The sequence below is a fragment of the Pleurodeles waltl genome, chromosome 3_1 (assembly GCF_031143425.1).
Source record: "Pleurodeles waltl isolate 20211129_DDA chromosome 3_1, aPleWal1.hap1.20221129, whole genome shotgun sequence".
Classification (NCBI taxonomy): Eukaryota; Metazoa; Chordata; class Amphibia; order Caudata; family Salamandridae; genus Pleurodeles; species Pleurodeles waltl.
The window spans coordinates 1,309,162,868-1,309,187,143 of NC_090440.1; the positions used below are offsets into that span (position 1 = coordinate 1,309,162,868).

Below are 24,276 nucleotides of genomic sequence, written 5' to 3' on the forward strand. Positions count from 1 at the left end.
TAACTAGGGCCAATGAAGAAGACCGTAATGGTTGAAACTGCCACTGCAAGTCGTTTTTGTGAAGGATCTTATTAGCTTGAAATAAACATTGCAGTTGTTTGGAGTGCTGATAGATGAATTTCTTTTTGATAATATATATATATATGTATATATATATATATATATATATATATACACATATATATATGTAGGGTCACATACGATGCAAATGTAATTAATAGTCCACCTAAAGTGACAGGTATTAAAGTGACATGTGCATCAATCTAGCACAATCTCCTTGCCTCAGTAATGGAGAACACACTGCATACAAAGTGGGAGTATTGATTTTGTTAAAGTGTCATGTACATCAAGGACATACCCTTATTCAAGGAGTATTCATCATAATCAATTCCACGTGTTAATAATCCATTCCTTTCAGCGTACCCTATGCACACATCCCAAGGATTCAAAACCAATTCTCTTTCCGTCTACTCTGGAGGAACAACCTACACCTTCTTATATTTCATAAATGCACATACAATTTACCTTTTAAATTGTGGCCCTAGGATTTCTGTGCCAAAGAATATGATCATCCTAGATTCTTGTTTCCTCTTTTCCAAGCCTCAATTCCCTCCTCTGGTGTAGTTTAACATGTTATATTGCATAATATTTCAATTCCCAACGCTCTCCATTATGTTGATACCAGAAGTGTTTTGTAATTAGGTGACATCTATGCTAATTTTTCATTGCTTCAAAATGCTGTTGGATTCTTGTTTTTACGTTTACTGTACTTCCAATATAGTTTTGTTGCAACTGAATTCTGGTAGATATCCAACATGGTCTGTGGTGCATGTTATTCTTTTATGAAATATCTCTTCCCGGCAAATGTCATGGATTCTTTCTTACTTATATCAAGTACAGTCTATAAAGACTAACACATCTCCAAAAACGTTCCTTGTAACTGGATAGCCACTTATCTAATTGCTCTGTCGGCTGTAAGAACATCTGGGTAACAAATATTCTTAATCTTTTCATTGGTGATACACAATTCTTTACATGCCATGAGTGATGTAACATATAAGGTTATAGGAAGTGCAGGATACGGGCATAATTCAGAATTCACCAAACTATAGTTGGCGCTTTTCCATGGTTTTTGGATTTTGTAATGTTGGCTTGTGTTTCATATAACTTGTGCCCTTGCAATACACTGCTAACGACTTCAAAAATTACATCACTTGTGACATGTTCTATGACATCATAGATAACATCACTACAACATCTGAAATTACATCATTGATTACAACTCTGTGCATTCTGGCACTTTAGGGCATGAGTTATAGTTACTTGAGATAGCTATAATTGGTAAATTTCAGTGGTGTTATTTGTTTAAAATGGTATGCTTCAACTGACATTTCACCTAACTATAATGTCCCTCAAACCTTTTGTTTTTTTTCCTATTGCAAATATATATATGTTACTGTTTTAAAAGTTACAAAGCTGTAAAGCAAGTGAGGGATGGGTGAGCTGGGTCAATAGATGTGGGAAGGGGATGATTAATGTATGCAGATGTCTCTCACTTTAACTATTTAGTCCCTTTAAAAATACATTATAGCTCAAATTACTAAAAACCCATACCTGTACTCACATTTTCAACCTGCAAGTATCATGCCTGCATTTACATGTCAATGCTCATTTACTTCAGGCTGTTCCTCAGGAAAGGCTTTAAATTTAACAGCTCCTATTCCAACAAACTGGAATTGAGGAGTGCCTCACCTCTGTCATGAACACAAAATGTTAGTGCTTTAGCTGTTCATTAGAACTCTGGTGACCCTGCAGTTTTTATTAGGAAGTTAAATAACAGACAGCTGCTAGTTTTAGAAGTATGTTTCACTCTGCATTTGTAAGAGCAGGATGTTAGAATGTCTTTCTGAAATGGATGAGTAAGATATTTGAGAACTAATAGATTATGGGGGTCATTCTGACCCTGGCGGCCGGTGGCCGCCAGGGCCACCGACCACGGGAGCACCGCCAACAGGCTGGCGGTGCTCCCACGAGCATTCTGACCGCGGCGGTTCAGCCGCGGTCAGAAGCGGCAAGTCGGCGGGCTCCCGCCGACTTACCGCTGCTCGGGGGAATCCTTCATGGCGGCGGAGCGCGCTTCGCCGCCATGAGGATTCTGACAGCCCCTACCGCCATCCTGTTCATGGCGGGAAACCCGCCATGAACAGGATGGCGGTAGGGGGTGCCGCGGGGCCCCTGGGGGCCCCTGCCGTGCCCATGCCAATGGCATGGGCACGGCAGGGGCCCCCGTAAGAGGGCCCCGCTAAGTATTTCAGTGTCTGCCTTGCAGACACTGAAATACGCGACGGGTGCAACTGCACCCGTCGCACCCCTGCAACTACGCCGGCTCAATTCTGAGCCGGCGTCCTCGTTGCAGGGGCATTTCCTCTGGGCCGGCGGGCGCTCTTTTGGAGAGCGCCCGCCGGCCCAGAGGAAATGTCTGAATGGCCGCCGCGGTCTTTTGACCGCGGTGCGGTCATTTGGCGGCGGTACTATGGCGGACGGCCTCCGCCGTCCGCCATAGTCAGAATCACCCCCTATGTGTTCTCATTTTAGCTTTCTAGAGCACTAAAAATATCTATAACAAAAAAAAACACCTTTTATTGTTCATTTACTGCATTATCCTCTGCTTGAAATTATTTTCTATTTTCCAGCTTTAATTCTATGAGAATGACGTTCAGGTGTGCCTCACTTTTATTTGGAGATATTTTAGAAGTGTTAGAAAATGTGTCTTCAGTTTACCTTTTAAGAGCATATAAGAAATTGGATTAGTGATTGAGGGGTGTGGTGAAGCCCTATTGCAGCAGCCACCACAGTCCTTGTGTGGGAGAGGCACAAGCAAACCCCAAATTAATCTGTGCTCAACCTTGCGGTTGCTTGGCACAAAGCAGTCAGGTTTAACTTAGTATCAATGTGTAAAGTGTTTATTCAGCACTTCAAACTGTAATAAAGTGGGATGACAACACAAGAACAATTGCACACCAATTAAAAACTAATAGAGTACATTTGAATGAATAAATAAAGATAAAAACAACAACAATTCAATCAGAACCACAGATACGCAGGTTTAAAGAGTTTGTTAATAATAGTGGCATAAAAGCACAAAGTGTCAACTGTAAATATCTGGTTGCATCAGACTGGGACAAAATCACACAAGTTCTGGCTGACCATGATAGAGTGCGAGCCATCTACAGGCACCAAGTTAGGTCCACTGAACAAAAGGACCTTAAATCCTGGTTGTGGAGTGTTGTGCTGTCCTGCGTTGAGGATACATAGAGAAGCGGAAGTGATGTGTCGGTTTCAAGTAGTAGCAAAGCTGCGATGCAAGATAGTAAGTCATCGTTGAGGATTTCGTCAATGAGGGCTTGTGATGTGAATTTGCATCAAGGATGCATGGTGCACCGGAGTCGATGTGTCTATTCCGAGGGGCTTTGAGGTGAGAACCTGCATGGTTGTCGAGCCTGGTGTTGAAAAGAGATTTGTGATCTGAGGGCCTGCGTCAGGGAGGCGTCATGCAGTGTCAGTTCCGAAGTGGGCTGCAAGATCGATGCAGAGTCCTTGTGCTGGGAGAATCCTTATAGCTGATGTGATGGGACAGTTCTGCTTGGGGTTGTGCCACACAGCAGAGGAGATGCATCAGTTCTGTTGGACCCACAGATGGGCTGGCAGAGTACCTTCAGGCTCTCTTCCAAAGGTCCAGGACTAGGGTGGCACCATTTGGCAGGTTAGGACTCACAGATGGCAGAGTCCAGGTGCTAGATGCAAAATTGTTGGAGCCTTCTGTCCTTGACGCATTATTCAGGAGGCCAGCCAACTAGTCTTTGGAGTCACCGTGGGGTCCTGGATTCAACAGATGCAGGTCTAATCCTTCTCAACCAGGCAAGAGAGAAGTTAGCACAGTAGGGCAGTAGTCCTTCAGAGTAGTAGTCCAACAGAGTGGCAGCCCTTTCAGCAGCACAGCAATCCTTCTTCCTGGCAGAGACTCCACAGGTCCAGAAGTGTACAGGAGATTTGGTTTCTGAGGTCCATTATTTTTACCCTGTTCTTCTTTTGAAGTGGGAGTGCTTCTAGAGGTTTTACTTTGCAGTGCACAGGTTTCCTGCATCCCCTGTTTTGGCTCCAGGTTAACTGCATTGGGATATTGCAGACCTTTGTGTGGAGGCAGGACACAGCCTATTTAAGCATAAGTAGGGCTTTGGTTGGCTCCACCCTCCCATCCTGCTAGTGATGGCCCATCCAGGCACACCTAAGCACTCTATTGTGTATGGCTGCTTAGGAGGAATACACAAAGCCCAACTGTCAGCTACAACCAGACCCAGAGACAGGCCACAGGCACTTAATTGCAAGTGCAGGAAAATAGGAACTTTCTAAAAAATATATTTTAATTAACAATTTAATTTCTTCATGAGAAAGGATGTTTCATTACAATTTCAAAGACACTAACCATGAACTGGATACCTGCTCCCAGTTGGAATCAAATAAGCTAACTCCAATGTATCCTGTGGTATAGGCAGGCCTTCCAAAAGTGAAAACGAATGTACGTTTTTTTTTTCTCTTCCAGGACATGTATACCTTAATGATGCATGCCCAACTTTTTAAATACACTGCATCCCTGCCTTCTAGGCTGTCCAGGTCCTACTCAAGGTGGTGTCTTTTAGGTATTGGAAAAGAAGGTTTGGCCTGGCAAAAGATTTACTTTGATAGTTCAACATGGCAATTTAAAACTGCACACACATGCTACAATGGTAAACCTGAGGCATATTTAAAAAGCTACTTAAGTGGGTGGCACAATCAGTGCTGAAGGTCCACTAGTAGCATTTCATTTACAGGCCCTAGGCACAGATAGTGCTACTAGGGACTTTCGAGTAAATCAAATATGCCAATTGGGAATATGGCAATTCTACAATGTTTAGAGAAGAGAACACACGCACTTTAGCAATGGTGGGCAGTGGTAAAGCGCTCAGAGTCCAAAGGCCAGCAAAAATGAAGTTAGCAAAACAAAAGGTTTGAAGGCAAGAAGTTAGAAGGGAAAACCACACCACGGATACCAGGTCTAACAGTGCACTGAACATAATTTTTATGGTAATATACATTTCCTCATATTGTTCATTTCTAAAGGAAAAAGCTTTAAGTTAACAGCCTTGATTTCATTAAGCTGGTGTTCAGGTGTGCTACACTTCTCTCATAAATTCAGAATGTTAGTGCTCTAGCTGTTCATTAGAATTCTGTGGTGAAGCTGCAGTAATCACCCAGGAGTTAACTAACAGGCTGTTTGGTGCTGGAAGTACATATTTCTCTCTCTATTTCAAAATGTTTTACTGGCATGGATGAGGAAGGTATTTGAGAACTCAGGACATATTTTAGCTTTCATTTCTAAAGGAACTGCTTAAAGTTGTACAGCTTGGATTCCATCAAGATGGCCTAGGTATGCCACACATTACTTACAGAATGATAGTGATCTAGTTGTTCATTAGAATACTGTGGTGAAGCCGTGGACCACATTTACAAATCACTGCAGTCCCGGTCTACCCCGGCACTACTCTTGCGACCCTTGGCCTCCAATATTGTAATTGCCAGAGCCAAAAACAGAAGGACACACGAGGTGAAAGCTTGCACAGCACTGTGCTTTGAAAATAGATATAAGCACGGTTAAAAACATTTCATGCTGCTCGCTGGTTTGGCCTGCAACACACACACCTTTACTCTATAAAAGTCTTGATCTTCATTTTCTAATGGGGAAGAGGTAGGAGCACACAACACCCTGGGATCCTAGAGCACTGATCTCAACATTGCCACACATTCTGCTGGTAATCGGGCTGATCCACATGTGTCCTTTAAAGTCCATTTTAGCACTCAGACAAACATAAAAGAAGCGTGGCTGACATGTGTAGGAAAGTAGCATCTTGCCTGGCATGTTACCCCCATTTTTCACTGTATATATGTTGTTTTAGTTGTATGTGTCACTGGGACCCTGTTCACGAGGGCCCCAGTGCTCATAAGTGTGCCTGAATGTGTTACCTGTGTAGTGACTAACTGTCTCACTGAGGCTCTGCTAATCAGAACCTCAGTGGTTATGCTCTCTCATTTCTTTCAAATTGTCACTAACAGGCTAGTGACCAATTTTACCAATTTACATTGGCTTACTGGAACACTCTTATAATTCCCTAGTATATGGTACTGAGGTACCCAGGGTATTGGGGTTCCAGGAGATCCCTATGGGCTGCAGCATTTCTTTTGCCACCCATATGGAGCTCTGACAATTCTTACACAGGCCTGCCACTGCAGCCTGAGTGAAATAATGTCCACGTTATTTCATAGCCATTTTACACTGCACTTAAGTAACTTATAAGTCACCTATATGTCTAACCTTTACCTGGTAAAGGTTAGGTGCAAAGTTACTTAGTGTGAGGGCACCCTGGCACTAGCCAAGGTGCCCCCACATTGTTCAGGGTCAATTCCCCGGACTTTGTGAGTGCGGGGACACCATTAAACGCGTGCACTACATATAGGTCACTACCTATATGTAGCTTCACCATGGTAACTCCGAATATGGCCATGTAACATGTCTATGATCATGGAATTGCCCCCTCTATACCATCCTGGCATAGTTGGCACAATCCCATGATCCCAGTGGTCTATAGCACAGACCCTGGTACTGCCAAACTGCCTTTCCTGGGGTTTCACTGCAGCTGCTGCTGCTGCCAACCCCTCAGACAGGCATCTGCCCTCCTGGGGTCCAGCCAGGCCTGGCCCAGGATGGCAGAACAAAGAACTTCCTCTGAGAGAGGGTGTTACACCCTCTCCCTTTGGAAAATGGTGTGAAGGCAGGGGAGGAGTAGCCTCCCCCAGCCTCTGGAAATGCTTTCTTGGGCACAGATGTGCCCAATTCTGCATAAGCCAGTCTACACCGGTTCAGGGGACCCCTTAGCCCTGCTCTGGCGCGAAACTGGACAAAGGAAAGGGGAGTGACCACTCCCCTGACCTGCACCTCCCCTAGGAGGTGTCCAGAGCTCCTCCAGTGTGCTCCAGACCTCTGCCATCTTGGAAACAGAGGTGCTGCTGGCACACTGGACTGCTCTGAGTGGCCAGTGCCACCAGGTGACGTCAGAGACTCCTTGTGATAGGCTCCTTCAGGTGTTGCTAGCCTATCCTCTCTCCTAGGTAGCCAAACCCTCTTTTCTGGCTATTTAGGGTCTCTGTCTCTGGGGAAACTTTAGATAACGAATGCAAGAGCTCATCCGAGTTCCTCTGCATCTCTCTCTTCACCTTCTGCCAAGGAATCGACTGCTGACCGCGCTGGAAGCCTGCAAAACTGCAACATAGTAGCAAAGACGACTACTGCAACTCTGTAACGCTGATCCTGCCGCCTTCTCGACTGTTTTCCTGGTGGTGCATGCTGTGGGGGTAGTCTGCCTCCTCTCTGCACTAGAAGCTCCGAAGAAATCTCCTGTGGGTCGACGGAATCTTCCCCCTGCAACCGCAGGCACCAAAAAGCTGCATTACCGGTCCCTTGGGTCTCCTCTCAGCAGGACGAGCGAGGTCCCTCAAATCCAGCAACTCTGTCCAAGGGACTCCCACAGTCCAGTGACTCTTCAGTCCAAGTTTGGTGTAGGTAAGTCCTTGCCTCACCTCGCTAGACTGCATTGCTGGGAACCGCGACTTTTGCAGCTACTCCGGCCTCCGTGCACTTCCGGCGGAAATCCTTTGTGCACAGTCCAGCCTGGGTCCACGGCACTCTAACCTGCATTGCACGACCTACTAAGTTGTTCTCCGGCGACGTGGGACTTCTTTGTGCGACTTCGGGTGAGCACCGTTTCACGCATCCTTGTAGTGCCTGTTTCTGGCACTTCTCCGGGTGCTACCTGCTGCTAAGAGGGCTCCTTGTCTTGCCCGACGTCCCCTCTACCTCCTGGTCCAATTTGCGACCTCCTGGTCCCTCCTGGGCCACAGCAGCATCCAAAAACGCTAACCGCACGATTTGCAGCTAGCAAGGCTTGTTGGCATTCTTTCGGCGGGAAAACACGTCTGCACGACTCTCCACGGCGAGAGGGATCCGTCCACCAAAGGGGAAGTCTCTAGCCCTTTTCGTTCCTGCAGAAACCTCAGCTTCTTCTGTCCAGTAGAAGCTTCTTTGCACCCACAGCTGGCATTTCCTGGGCATCTGCCCATCTCCGACTTGCTTGTGACTTTTGGACTTGGTCCCCTTGTTCCACAGGTACCCTAGATTGGAAATCCAGCGTTGTTGCATTGTTGGTTTGTGTCTTTCCTGCATTATTCCTCTAACACGACTTCTTTTTCCTTAGGGGAACTTTAGTGCACTTTGCACTCACTTTTCAGGGTCTTGGGGAGGGTTATTTTTCTAACTCTCACTATTTTCTAATAGTCCCAGCGACCCTCTACAAGGTCACATAGGTTTGAGGTCCATTCGTGGTTCGCATTCCACTTTTGGAGTAAATGGTTTGTGTTGCCCCTATCCCTATGTGTCCCCATTGCATCCTATTGTAACTATACATTGTTTGCACTGTTTTCTAAGACTATACTGCATATTTTTACTATTGTGTATATATATCTTGTGTATATTTCCTATCCTCTCACTGAGGGTACACTCTGAGATACTTTGGCATATTGTCATAAAAATAAAGTACCTTTATTTTTAGTATAACTGTGTATTGTGTTTTCTTATGATATTGTGCATATGACACTAAGTGGTACTGTAGTAGCTTCACACGTCTCCTAGTTCAGCCTAAGCTGCTCTGCTAAGCTACCATTATTTATCAGCCTAAGCTGCTAGACACCCTATACACTAATAAGGGATAACTGGGCCTGGTGCAAGGTGCAAGTACCCCTTGGTACTCACTACAAGCCAGTCCAGCCTCCTACATTGGTTGTGCAGCGGTGGGATAAGTGCTTTGAGACTACTTACCGCTCTTGTCATTGTACTTTTCATAAGAGAAAAATATACAAAACAAGTTCAGTGTATATACACATAGCCAAAAAGTTTTGCATTTCCTCTTTTCACTCTTTTCTAAAGTGCTGAAAAGTACTTCTAACTTTCTAAAAAGTTCTAAAAAGTTTTAAAAGTTTTTTTTCTGTCTTTCTACAAGCTCTGACAAACTTTTTTCTCTTTTTCTATCACTTTAACTCTCTCTAAAAATGTCTGGCACAGGCCAAAATGTTGATCTGTCCAAACTTGCATATGATCACCTTAGCTGGAAAGGAGCAAGGAGTCTCTGCATAGAGAGAGGTTTGAGTGTAGGGAAGAATCCTTCCTTGGAATTGTTACTTAACATGCTTAGAGAACAGGATAAGGCTAGAAGTGCCCCATCTGTTGAAAAAGTAGCTAATGGTTCACAATCTGATCCAGGGACTCCCCCAGGAAAAGATTCAAGAAAGAAACTTCCTAGCCTGCCCATTACTAGACAGTCTAGCATAGTTGGTAATGATGAAGAGCCACACCATACAAATAGTGTTGTCTCACATCATAGCAAAAGCATTTATTCACACCACAGTGGTACTGATGTTTCTGTTAGCCAAGCTGTTAGGGTGCCCTCTGTAAGGGACAGGTCTCCTTCTGTCCATTCTCACCATACTTCTGTTTCAAGGCATGTCCCTCCCACCCACCCTGATAACAGATTGTTAGAAAGGGAGCTCAATAGATTGAGAGTGGAACAAACCAGACTGAAGCTCAAGAAGCAACAGCTGGATGTGGATAGACAGACTTTAGAAGTAGAGAAGGAGAGACAGAAACTGGGTTTAGAAACCCATGGTGGCAGCAGCAGTATTCCCCATAGTCATCCTGCAAAAGAGCATGATTCCAGGAATCTGCATAAGATAGTTCCCCCTTATAAGGAGGGGGATGACATTAACAAGTGGTTTGCTGCACTTGAGAGGGCCTGTGTTGTACAGGATGTCCCTCAAAGGCAGTGGGCTGCTATCCTATGGCTATCATTTAGTGGAAAAGGTAGGGATAGGCTCCTTACTGTGAAAGAAATTTATGCCAATAATTTTACAGTTCTTAAGAATGCACTCCTGGATGGTTATGGCTTAACCACTGAACAATACAGGATAAAGTTCAGAGAGACCAAAAAGGAGTCTTCACAAGACTGGGTTGATTTCATTGACCATTCAGTGAAGGCCTTGGAGGGGTGGTTACATGGCAGTAACGTTACTGATTATGACAGCCTGTATAACTTGATCCTGAGAGAGCATATTCTTAATAATTGTGTGTCTGATTTGTTGCACCAGTACTTGGTGGACTCTGATCTGACTTTTCCCCAAGAATTGGGAAAGAAGGCAGACAAATGGGTCAGAACAAGGGTGAACAGAAAAGTTCATACAGGGGGTGACAAAGATGGCAACAAAAAGAAGGATGGTAAGTCTTCTGACAAGGGTGGGGACAAATCTAAAAATGAGTCTTCATCAGGCCCACAAAAACACTCTGGTGGGGGTGGTGGGTCCAAATCCTCCTTTAATCAAAACAAAGAAAAGAAACCATGGTGCTATTTATGTAAAGTAAAAGGCCATTGGACAACAGATCCCAGTTGTCCAAAGAAAAGCACCAATCCTCCTACCACTACAACCCCTACTGCTACACCTAGTGTCCCTACTAATAGCAGTGGTGGTTGGAGCAAACCTACTAATAGCCAATCCAAGGGAGTAGCTGGGCTCACTATTGGTAACTTAGTTGGGGTTGGCCTTGTTAGGGAGGCCACAGAGGCTGTGTTAGTCTCTGAGGGGGCTATTGATTTAGCCACCTTAGTTGCTTGTCCCCTTAATATGGATAAGTACAAGCAGCTACCCCTAATAAATGGTGTTGAGGTTCAGGCCTACAGGGACACTGGAGCCAGTGTGACTATGGTCATAGAGAAACTGGTCCACCCTGAACAACACCTACTTGGTCACCAGTACCAAGTAACCGATGCTCACAACAACACACTTAGCCATCCCATGGCTGTTGTAAATCTCAACTGGGGGGGGGGTTACTGGTCCAAAGAAAGTTGTGGTAGCCACAGATTTACCTGTAGACTGTCTACTAGGAAATGATTTGGAGACATCAGCTTGGTCAGATGTGGAGTTGGAGGCCCATGCAGCAATGCTGGGCATCCTAGGGCATATTTTTGCTTTGACAAGGGCTCAGGCCAAAAAGCAAAAAGGACAGGGAAGCTTGGATCCTGGAACAATGGACCAAGTGCTCCCTAAAGCTAGGGCTAGTAGAAGCAAACCACTTCCTACTATCCCTCCCTCTACAGTGGATTCAACTTCTGAGGAAGAAGAATTCCCTCCCTGTGCTGAATCTACACCAGAGGAGCTTGAAGCAGACACTGCTGAGCTTTTGGGTGAAGGGGGGCCTGCCAGGGAGGAGCTGAGTGTGGCACAGCAAACCTGTCCCACATTAGAGGGTCTAAGACAGCAAGCTGTCAAACAGGCTAATGGGGATGTCAGTGACTCTCACAGAGTTTACTGGGAGGACAACCTCTTGTACACTGAGCATAGGGATCCTAAACCTGGAGCTGCCAGGAGATTAGTGATTCCTCAGGAGTACAGAAAGTTCCTCCTAACTCTTGCCCACGACATTCCCCTAGCTGGGCATCTGGGTCAAATGAAAACTTGGGACAGGCTTGTTCCCTTGTTTCATTGGCCTAGAATGTCTGAGGACACAAAAGAGTTTTGTAAGTCCTGTGAAACCTGTCAAGCCAGTGGCAAGACAGGTGGCCCCCCGAAGGCACCCCTTATTCCACTGCCTGTGGTTGGGGTTCCCTTTGAGAGGGTAGGGGTTGACATAGTTGGCCCCCTTGACCCTCCTACTGCTTCAGGCAATAGGTTTATCTTGGTGGTAGTGGACCATGCCACAAGATACCCTGAAGCAATTCCTTTAAGGACCACTACAGCACCTGCAGTGGCAAAGGCCATCCTGGGAATATGTTCTAGGGTGGGCTTCCCAAAGGAAGTAGTATCAGACAGAGGAAGCAATTTCCTGTCTGCATACTTAAAGGCCATGTGGAAGGAGTGTGGTGTAACTTATAAATTCACTACACCCTATCATCCACAAACAAATGGACTGGTGGAGTGATTTAACAAAACTCTCAAAGGCATGATTATGGGTCTCCCTGAAAAACTCTGCAGGAGATGGGATATCCTTCTACCATGCCTCCTTTTTGCCTACAGGGAGGTACCCCAGAAAGGAGTGGGCTTCAGCCCCTTTGAACTTCTTTTTGGACACCCTGTTAGGGGTCCACTCACACTTGTAAAGGAGGGTTGGGAACAACCTTTAAAAGCTCCTAAGCAGGATATTGTGGATTATGTACTTGGCCTCAGATCAAGGATGGCTGAGTACATGAAAAAGGCCAGCAAAAACCTTCAGGCCAGCCAAGAGCTCCAGAAGCAATGGCAAGATCAGAAGGCTGTTTTGGTTCAGTACCAACCAGGGCAGAAAGTGTGGGTCTTGGAGCCTGTGGCCCCAAGAGCACTCCAAGATAAATGGAGTGGTCCCCACACAATTGTTGAGAAAAAGGGTGAAGTCACCTATTTAGTTGACTTAGGCACTGCAAGGAGTCCCCTTAGGGTACTCCATGTAAACCGCCTGAAACCCTACTATGACAGGGCTGATCTCACCCTGCTCATGGCAACTGATGAGGGACAGGAAGAAGACAGTGATCCTCTACCTGATCTCTTCTCTTCCACAGAACAAGATGCTCTTGTGGAAGGTGTAGTTTTGGCTAATTGTCTTACTGCTGAGCAGAAAGACCATTGCATAAATCTCCTAGATCAATTCTCTGAACTCTTCTCTACTGTGCCAGGTACCACTTCTTGGTGTGAGCACACTACAGATACTGGAGACAGTTTACCTGTCAAAAGTAAGATCTATAGGCAGCCTGACCATGTCAGGGACTGCATAAAGCAAGAGGTGCAGAAAATGTTACAACTAGGAGTGGTTGAGCACTCTGAAAGTCCATGGGCTTCTCCTGTGGTACTTGTACCAAAACCCCATTCCAAAGATGGAAAGAAGGAAATGCGGTTTTGTGTAGACTATAGAGGTCTCAACCTGGTAACCAAAACTGATGCTCACCCTATACCCAGGGCAGATGAGCTCATAGATACACTGGCATCTGCCAAGTATCTAAGCACTTTTGATTTGACTGCAGGGTATTGGCAGATCAAATTGTCAGAAGATGCTAAACCTAAAACTGCATTTTCAACCATTGGAGGCCATTACCAGTTTACTGTAATGCCTTTTGGATTGAAAAATGCACCTGCCACTTTTCAGAGGTTGGTGAACACAGTCCTGCAAGGGCTGGAAGCTTTCAGTGCAGCATATTTGGACGATATAGCTGTCTTTAGCTCCAGCTGGGATGATCACCTGTTCCACCTATGGAAAGTTTTGGAGGCCCTGCAAAAGGCAGGCCTCACTATCAAGGCTTCAAAGTGCCAGATAGGGCAGGGTAAGGTGGTTTATCTGGGACACCTTGTTGGTGGGGAACAGATTGCACCACTTCAGGGGAAAATCCAAACAATTATTGATTGGGCTCCCCCTACCACTCAGACTCAGGTGAGAGCCTTCCTAGACCTCACTGGGTATTACAGGAGGTTCATTAAGAACTATGGCTCATTGCAGCCCCTCTTAATGACCTCACATCCAAGAAAATGCCTAAAAAGGTATTATGGACAGCAAACTGTCAGAAAGCTTTTGAGGAGCTGAAGCAGGCCATGTGCTCTGCACCTGTCCTGAAAAGCCCTTGTTACTCTAAAAAATTCTATGTCCAAACTGATGCATCTGAATTAGGAGTAGGGGCAGTCCTATCACAACTTAATTCTGAGGGCCAGGATCAACCTGTTGCTTTTATTAGTAGGAGGTTGACCCCTAGAGAAAAGCGTTGGTCTGCCATAGAGAGGGAGGCCTTTGCTGTGGTCTGGGCTCTGAAGAAGTTGAGGCCATACCTGTTTGGCACTCACTTCATTGTTCAGACAGACCACAAACCTCTACTGTGGCTAAAACAAATGAAAGGTGAAAATCCTAAATTATTGAGGTGGTCCATATCCCTACAGGGAATGGACTATACAGTGGAACATAGACCTGGGAGTAGCCACTCCAATGCAGATGGACTCTCCAGATATTTCCACTTAGACAATGAAGACTCATCAGGTCATGGCAGTCTTATTGTCCTTCGTTTGGGGGGGGGTTGTGTAGGAAAGTACCATCTTGCCTGGCATGTTACCCCCATTTTTCACTGTATATATGTTGTTTTAGTTGTATGTGTCACTGGGACCCTGTTCACCAGGGCCCCAGTGCTCATAAGTGTGCCTGAATGTGTTACCTGTGTAATGACTAACTTTCTCACTGAGGCTCTGCTAATCAGAACCTCAGTGGTTATGCTCTCTCATTTCTTTCAAATTGTCACTAACAGGCTAGTGACCAATTTTACCAATTTACATTGGCTTACTGGAACACCCTTATAATTCCCTAGTATATGGTACTGAGGTACCCAGGGTATTGGGGTTCCAGGAGATCCCTATGGGCTGCAGCATTTCTTTTGCCACCCATAGGGAGCTCTGACAATTCTTACACAGGCCTGCCACTGCAGCCTGAGTGAAATAACGTCCACGTTATTTCACAGCCATTTTACACTGCACTTAAGTAACTTATAAGTCACCTATATGTCTAACCTTTACCTGGTAAAGGTTAGGTGCAAAGTTACTTAGTGTGAGGGCACCCTGGCACTAGCCAAGGTGCCCCCGCATTGTTCAGGGCCAATTCCCCGGACTTTGTGAGTGCGGGGACACCATTACACGCGTGCACTACATATAGGTCTCTACCTATATGTAGCTTCACCATGGTAACTCCGAATATGGCCATGTAACATGTCTATGATCATGGAATTGCCCCCTCTATACCATCCTGGCATAGTTGGCACAATCCCATGATCCCAGTGGTCTGTAGCACAGACCCTGGTACTGCCAAACTGCCTTTCCTGGGGTTTCACTGCAGCTGCTGCTGCTGCCAACCCCTCAGACAGGCATCTGCCCTCCTGGGGTCCAGCCAGGCCTGGCCCGGGATGGCAGAACTAGGAACTTCCTCTGAGAGAGGGTGTTACACCCTCTCCCTTTGGAAAATGGTGTGAAGGCAGGGGAGGAGTAGCCTCCCCCAGCCTCTGGAAATGCTTTCTTGGGCACAGATGTGCCCAATTCTGCATAAGCCAGTCTACACCGGTTCAGGGGACCCCTTAGCCCTGCTCTGGCGCAAAACTGGACAAAGGAAAGGGGAGTGACCACTCCCCTGACCTGCACCTCCCCTAGGAGGTGTCCAGAGCTCCTCCAGTGTGCTCCAGACCTCTGCCATCTTGGAAACAGAGGTGCTGCTGGCACACTGGACTGCTCTGAGTGGCCAGTGCCACCAGGTGACGTCAGAGACTCCTTGTGATAGGCTCCTTCAGGTGTTGCTAGCCTATCCTCTCTCCTAGGTATCCAAACCCTCTTTTCTGGCTATTTAGGGTCTCTGTCTCTGGGGAAACTTTAGATAACGAATGCAAGAGCTCATCCGAGTTCCTCTGCATCTCTCTCTTCACCTTCTGCCAAGGAATCGACTGCTGACCGCGCTGGAAGCCTGCAAAACTGCAACATAGTAGCAAAGACGACTACTGCAACTCTGTAACGCTGATCCTGCCGCCTTCTTGACTGTTTTCCTGGTGGTGCATGCTGTGGGGGTAGTCTGCCTCCTCTCTGCACTAGAAGCTCCGAAGAAATCTCCCGTGGGTCGACGGAATCTTCCCCCTGCAACCGCAGGCACCAAAAAGCTGCATTACCGGTCCCTTGGGTCTCCTCTCAGCACGACGAGCGAGGTCCCTCGAATCCAGCAACTCTGTCCAAGTGACTCCCACAGTCCAGTGACTCTTCAGTCCAAGTTTAGTGGAGGTAAGTCCTTGCCTCACCTCGCTAGACTGCATTGCTGGGAACCGCGACTTTTGCAGCTACTCCGGCCTCTGTGCACTTCCAGCGGAAATCCTTTGTGCACAGTCCAGCCTGGTTCCACGGCACTCTAACCTGCATTGCACGACCTCCTAAGTTGTTCTCCGGCGACGTGGGACTTCTTTGTGCGACTTCGGGTGAGCACTGTTTCATGCATCCTTGTAGTGCCTGTTTCTGGCACTTCTCCGGGTGCTACCTGCTGCTAAGAGGGCTCCTTGTCTTGGTCGGCGTCCCCTCTACCTCCTGGTCCAATTTGCGACCGCCTGGTCCTTCCTGGGCCACAGCAGTGTCCAAAAACGCTAACGGCACGATTTGCAGCTAGCAAGGCTTGTTGGCGTTCTTTCCGCGGGAAAACACTTCTGCACGACTCTCCACGGCGAGAGGGATCCGTCCACCAAAGGGGAAATCTCTAGCCCTTTTCGTTCCTGCAGAAACCTCAGCTTCTTCTGTCCAGTAGAAGCTTATTTGCACCCACAGCTGGCATTTCCTGGGCATCTGCCCATCTCCGACTTGCTTGTGACTTTTGGACTTGGTCCCCTTGTTCGACAGGTACCCTTGATTGGAAATCCAGCGTTGTTGCATTGTTGGTTTGTGTCTTTCCTGCATTATTCCTCTAACACGACTTATTTTTCCTTAGGGGAACTTTAGTGCACTTTGCACTCACTTTTCAGGGTCTTGGGGAGGGTTATTTTTCTAACTCTCACTATTTTTTAATAGTCCCAGCAACCCTCTACAAGGTCACATAGGTTTGGGGTCCATTCGTGGTTCGCATTCCACTTTTGGAGTATATGGTTTGTGTTGCCCCTATCCCTATGTGTCCCCATTGCATCCTATTGTAACTATACATTGTTTGCACTGTTTTCTAAGACTATACTGCATATTTTTGCTATTGTGTATATATATCTTGTGTATATTTCCTATCCTCTCACTGAGGGTACACTCTGAGATACTTTGGCATATTGTCATAAAAATAAAGTACCTTTATTTTTACTATAACTGTGTATTGTGTTTTCTTATGATATTGTGCATATGACACTAAGTGGTACTGTAGTAGCTTCACACGTCTCCTAGTTCAACCTAAGCTGCTCTGCTAAGCTACCATTATCTATCAGCCTAAGCTGCTTGACACCCTATACAGACATGCCTCTGTCCTTAGTGGCACAGACTTGCTCTGCCAAGGGACAGCTTGTTAGTCCTGATGATGTTGATCTAAAGTCTATGCCTCATGATGTAATGGGGAGGTGAAAAAAATCATTTTTATTGGCTTGACTATTAACAGTCCTTCCAAGTACCACACATCTGGGGTTAGACAAACACATTTTAGTGCTTTAGTCCGCATCACTCCATTAAAATGCATTAGTCCTGCAAATATAGTGCCCCTGGACCACTCGGAGGTGCGCTGTAACAAGAGGAGGCTGCAGCGAATTTATGCATGCTCTATGTCCTCACAATAGTGGCCGCGTCCATCTTTATTTATAAAAAGGACATACATTTCACCACGCTGTTGGTCCGAGATATCACCTGCTTATGTGAGCCCTTCATGTGATCTCTCAGCTGTGATTACAAACAATCTGGACTGCTGCCAGCGATAGGCCTGTGGTTCCTCACGTAGATCGGGCATCTTGTCTGTTGTAATTTTCCCAATTCCGGAAAGGCACCTGCCCCACTGGGACCACACCGCAGGATTGGCCGAGACCAGACACTAAGGCGACGGGCAGCTGTTTAGTTTTTCTTGCTGTTTCCCTGTTGCCACCTCATCTGTGTGCGAACCTTCAAGGAGGAGAGTAGCACTTTCTGGCACTGAACACACCTGTCTATGGCCCGTTAGTCACTGTTAATTTTGTATCTGATCAAATTACACCATCTGCAGCCTGGCTTCTGTCTCCCACAGCAGCAAAGATGCTGAGCTGTGCTGGACGCCTAGTTCTTCCGGCCTGAAACGGGAGCTGCAGTAATAGGGAGCACCATTCGGTCTGAAGCCAGGCCCGGGATCACCCAGTAGTGTCGCCACCTTTCCACAAGAATAATACTATATTTGTTCATGAATCAGGAAAGGCCTGAAAATGATAAATGGAACTTTATAAGAAATCGTCCCCGTTCATTAGTAAAACTGATTTTCTACCTTTGTTTATTTTATCAATCACAGTTCATTAAGGCAGTTCTAGAGCACGTTAAAGTTCTTTTTTCTTGTGCCTGCTGTTTAAAGTATGTACTGTTAAGAGGAAATAGTACCACTTTAAGGTGATTTTCTTAACTTTGTGTGGTTTTCAGGACATAAAAATACTGGTCAGGCCGTTTTTTTTATTATTTCAGTTATCAACCCTGTTTAGGGCTGATTCTGGACGATATATAAGGGGCTGGCCTGGTTTGACGTGGTGAGTTGGATGTAAAATCACGGTGTTTGAATGCACTAGGCAGGGCTGGCTAGTTCAGATTGGCAGCGGCTACTAGGGGGAATGGGCAGGGCTAGGCTGGTTCTGATAGGTGTTTATGGGGTTACAACGGACCACAATGGGTCACACTAGTTCTGGTTGATGCAAATGGGGCTAGAATGGGTTTGAACTGACTGGTGGATGTAAACGGGGTTGGAGCATATTGATGTTAGACCTGGTTGTGTATTGGGTTTGAACACATTTGAACTCACTGTTTCTGATACTGTTATTTGTGTAAGAATGGACAGGTTAGGACATCCTACTTATAATGGGTGTTAATGATGTAAGTCTGGACTATGTAGTCAAGCTAGTGCTTCTCGAAATGTGACAATGTATGATATTTAGCTATTTACATGGACTTTATTGCTTGGTTTTGCAGGCAAAAAAGTGTCACTCAAAGTGTTACACATTATATGTATCTGTGATTTATATAGCGCATTAAACCAGTAAGGTATCCAAGCGCTGAAATAGGGAGGAGGACTCAGAACGAGACTGAAAGGAGAAGAAAAATGATTAACAACAGACAGCCATGAAGCGGGAGAGAACATCATCTGCCAAACTACTCAACGAGAAAAGCCATGTTTTAACCTGTTTGACAAGAAGGAGATGGGCACTTAGACATCTAGTATAGATAGGAAGAGAATTCCAAACTCTGGCAGCTGCAACCGTAAAAGACTGAGGGCCCCATCTAGCTTTCTTGTATCACTTCAACGTCACCTTAAACTGTCCAGTGGATTTCAGCGTTCTTCTAGGCACATAGGAATTCAGGGTCGACCTGAGATTATGTGAACTTAGCCCATACAGAGCTTTATGGGTAAAGCACATGACCTTAAAGCGCATCCTCTTCCTCACCTGAAGCCAATGGAGGGACCTAAGCCCCTCCTTCATTGAACAGTGTCTGGGAAGACCCCGTACCAGGCGGGCAGTCATGCTCTCAATGATTTGAAGCTTATTGATGGAAAATTGGTTTGCATTGTGATAGAGAGCATTACAGCAATCCAAGTGAGAAGTAATTAAAGCAATGGTCACTGCCGCTCACAGGTCCCTAGGAAGAAAGACTAAAACTTTCTTCAACATGCTCACCAGCCAAAAACAGGAGATCACAGTCCTGTTGACCTGGGCGTCAAAAGATAAGGTGTCATCAAAAAGAATCCCCAAACTTTTGACTACTTTCACAGGTACTGGTAGAGTACCACAATCTACCAGCCACCAGCATTCATTCCAGATAGCGCTGTCTATACCGAACAGCATGATCTCTGTTTTCTAACCATTCAGTTTTAGCCAGTTCTTTCTCATCCACTAACTAATCTCCACCATACACATCCTAAACCGGACAGCCACCTCTTTCCAGTCATCAGAGATGGACTCGATGATCTGGGTATCATCAGCATATGACGAAACCAAAAGGTTGAATCAGTTTTGCCGGGGTGGAGACATAGTGGGTCATTCTGACTTTGGTGGGCGGCGGAGGCCGCCCGCCAAAGTCACGCCGTCAGAATACCACTGCGCGGTCAGAAGACCGCCGCAGTAATTCTGAGTTTCCCGCTGGGCTGGCGGGCGACTGCCAGAAGGCCGCCCGCTAGCCCAGCGGGAAACCCCCTTCCGTGAGGATGCCGGCTCCGAATGGAGCTGGCGGAGTGGAAGGGGTGAGACGGGTGCAGTTGCACCCGTCGCGATTTTCAGTGTCTGCTTGGCAGACACTGAAAATCTTGGTGGGGCCCTGTTAGGGGGCCCCTGCAGTGGCATGGGCACTGCAGGGGCCCCCAGGGGCCCCGCGACACCCGTTACCGCCAGCCAGGTTCTGGCGGTCAAAACCGCCAGAGCCAGGCTGGCGGTAAGGGGGTCGGAATCCCCATGGCGGCGCTGCCTGCTGGAGGATTCCCCAGGGCAGCGGGAAACCGGCGGGACACCGCCGGTTTTCCGTTTCTGACCGCGGCGGTACCGCCGCGGTCAGAATGCCCATGGATGCACCGCCAGCCTGTTGGCGGTGCATCCGCGGTCGTTGGCCTGGCGGTAGTCTACCGCCAGGGTCAGAATGACCCCCATAGATATTAAATAAAGTGGGGCTAAGTGAGGACCCCTGTGGCACCCTACAGGGCAGCTGGAAGTGGGGGAGCTCTAAAATCCCCACAGCTATCAGTGTAGAAGAAAGTCACTCATAACAACACAAACCGTGGAAAGCAGTCTTGACAGCTATGCACTTACCAATGGCGTACACTTTTATTTGTGAAAAATAAGTGCAGGGGGCTAAAGGTTTTCTTAGGAACCCATAGCTGGCACTGCTAAATGCCATATAGGAAGGGTGCCCAGACTTGATTCCAGTTTAACCCTCCTTCTTTCCCCACCTTACTCCTCCGGGCCTGGGAAGCCAAAAATAGATACCAACTCCTGCAACCACTGGCCCGAATTAAGTACTACAGTGAGCAGTGGCTCATGTCAGTCTGCTGTGACCAGATGTTTGGAATTCACTTAGTTCACATGTAGTAAAGATGAGACATGATAAAAGGAAAAGGGAATTTGTAGTATCATGAGCTCCATTGCATGTGCATAAACATGCGTGTTTTTGTGCATGCGCAATGGAGCAAAAAGCCTTGCTCGCTCGAGGCTCTTCTTCCGGGGTTCGGTTTTCTGCTGCGCAGGCTTGCGCGACAAGAAAACCGAACATCGGATGTAAAAGTCTTAGAACTCATAACTTACCTCTGAGGTACCGTTAAATGAGAATCTTTGTTTTGATTTAGTTTTGGTAAGAAGATAATGTGCATGCAAACCATGTGTTTTCAGTTACCAGTGTATTGTTGTAAAGTAAAATGTTCGATTAAAAAAAAAAAATAAGGAAAACTAAATGTAGTATGGTGAGCTCCATTGCGTGTGCATAAACATGCGTATTTTTGTGCACACGCAATGGAGCGGAAAGCCTCGCTCGCTCAAGGCTCTTCTTCCGAGGTTCAGTTTTCTGCTGCGCGGGCTTGCGCGATGAGAAAACTGAACGTCGGATGAATGGCGGTTGAGGCGGGGGAGCGACAGGCCGCACTGCGCTGGGGTGATTTTATAGAGACATTTTCTTAAACAATAAACCTCTTGAATTGGATCTGACGGTCGTGAGGTTTGTCTTTTTTTACAAGTCATTTCAGAATTGTGATGCACCCATGAAGAAGAGATAAATAGGTATGTGAAGGATGGCAATGGAAATGGACTATTTAAAAAAAAACTACAGTTAGTCACTGCTACACATTGTTACAGGCAGCACATTAAGCTCAGCCCAGGTTACTTTGTGGGTGCAGTTGGGGTAGAGGAGAGTAGGGGCATAGAGCAGTAGTGAAAAGCCAAATTTGGAATGAAACTGGACAAAAGACTTGGGTGGATTCAGGGACATCTGGTTATGAGGAGGGTACTTTTCGAGAATGGTGCATGCTCTTCTAATAGTAGGACAAGGTGCCGGGAAGGATTAGGGGAGGTGAAGTACAAGCTATCAGGGAAAAATGCTGTTCCTCGTGGCTAGTGTCAAGTGCATAGTATGCTAATTAGTTGGAAAGAATGTTTTAAGTGTCAAAGCCTCTGCAACCTGTTACAGCAAATAAACTGACAAAGCCAAGTGCCAGGGATGAGCAACAAGATGAAAAGTTTAGTAACATGCGCCATGGCACGTGACATATTTGTTCTGGCAACCCATGTTTTGGGTGCCCTTTGTGGCTAAAGGTCAGAGGAGCAGGTGAGAGGTGAGCATTGTGATCAGTCTCTCCACAGCGCTAGTTACATGGGAATACGATTTGCTTCGATGGCAACGTGCTTAAAATCATACATTCAGTTTGTAAAGGAAGTGTCATGCGTGTTTATTTTAAAGGTCACTTCTCCAGGGAGTGGTATTCCTCTTTGCTGTAGTGTCAGCATTGCCATTTTTACGTAACTATTCTCATTAAAAGCAAATTTCAACGGCAATTGGGTATCAGAAGAAACACTAGAGTGAATAACAGGTCGAAGCCTGAACCAGAAGAGCTGTGGGCCCGTGGCTATAGTCTAATTTAGAAGCGAAAGGCTTAGTTTGAGCTCCCGACTTCCGTGAGTGAAAATTATGTGATCCTCTTATCTCTTTGTGCCTTGGTTCCCTTTTGCACCAAAAGAGGGGTCCCTCCTAGAGCGGACCGACTCTAGTATCTTCAGATGTTTTATAAAACGACACACCTGAGTCGGTGTCGTAGCAAGGGTGCCAAGACCTATAATGCTACAAAGGAACATCTGCCCCATTCTGCTGCTTAGGCATGAAAATGCATATAATTGAGGTGCATTTAGCCGCTCAGTCTCATGAGGCACTTCGATAGCTAGGCCCTGGAACACTCTTAGTTCAGGGTCTTGATCTGTACACATTTTTGCAGTGTTTTTTGCTTTTGTTCTTTTCGGCATAACCTCCTGTTACTTAAAAATGTGAGTGCTGTAGTTAGTCTACCCTTTCTCATCAGTTACCATGCCCCACTCCTGGGTGTTCTTTCTACAAATCATTCTTTTAAAATGTGCAAGACCAATTGGTTGAGTTACAATTAACTTAGACTATAGGTCACAACATATATTTTCTTCTAAAAGGAAAGCCTAGAACTGCACAATAGCGTCATTTGATGTGCCTACAAGGGACCGAGAGGGTCACCACGCGCACTGATCTGCTGTATCTGCTTCAGAGTAAATGTAAAAACATCTTCCATTTAAAAATAAAAAGCGGTTTGATACAGCAGCCAAGCTAACAACTACTGCTAATTGTCTAATTGGTCTGGGTTATTAACTTAACCCCTTTCCTCGGTAATACTGCGTCTGAGCAGTTGGAAGTCACAAATTGTCTGGCTTTCGAATCTAACTGTCGGCAGTGGTTTAGCCGCCACTTGGGTGGCTTTGTCCCTTAGTGGAGAGGTTGTGGTAGTCCTTATGCCTTCGGTAGTGTTTGGTGTGCTTCTTTTTAGATTTTACTTAGAATTCGCTGGGTTTTGTTGATTTCTCAGATCTGGTCAAAGAGTGTTGCTGAGCTGAGCTTCCAGTCCTGCATCCATTGGTCATGCAGTACAATGTTGCCTGTGGAAGCCGGGTTCACTGCTGGACCCCAAGGTACGCATAGGTATGTAATGGAATAGGGACTCGACCGGAGATATTTAGGACCAAGTTTTACTGAGCAAGCTGAGTAGTTTAGTAATTCTAGTAGTAATTCTCTGCTCCACAGTGAACCACTGATGGGTTTTAAGATCCTATGTGACGTGAGCAGGTTTCCTTAAGTTGAACCATAGTTGACTTTTGGTTGTCCATTGTTTCACAATCTTATTTTTTGAGGCTCCAGCATAGACAGTGTTCAGCAACTCAATTTGGACAACTCATAAGCCATGCAGTCACCTCAATGCAGCATGGTGTTAAAACTACAGAGGGGATCAGTCTCAAGAATTTACGGAAAAAAATGATTTTTATAACAACTGTTTTAATTTGCCAAACTTTAGAATGCACTTAATCCAAGTACAACACTTTTGACTACCCGGTAAGGACCTGTAGATATTCCTACTTCCTTTGGCGAAACTCCTTCTGCTATAATTTAAAAGTTTGATCCATTTAGGCAGCTCTAACCCTATATCATCTAGCTTGAATCATATTGCGGGCAGATGATGTTCTTATGGTGTTTGTTATTGTTGTCCCACTGAATAATGAGCTTGACGTCCTCTGCATACAATTGCAAATGCAATTGGTACTAGGGCATAAACTGAGAAAGCAGTTACGTATACATTTTAAAATGACGGGGTGAATAGTGGAGATGCTTCTTGTACCCTGCACAAGATAAGTTTCATGCCTGAGAGTGATGATCCCATTTTTATTTGTTGGCTGC

At 46.0% G+C, this 24,276-nt stretch overlaps 1 protein-coding gene across 2 annotated transcripts in view; it reads left to right on the plus strand.

Moving 5' to 3' along the window:
- ADCY5 (adenylate cyclase 5) overlaps window positions 1-24,276 on the plus strand; it is a 1,737,221-nt gene that overhangs the window by 759,249 nt on the left and 953,696 nt on the right. The gene's annotated exons all lie outside the window — the stretch shown is intronic.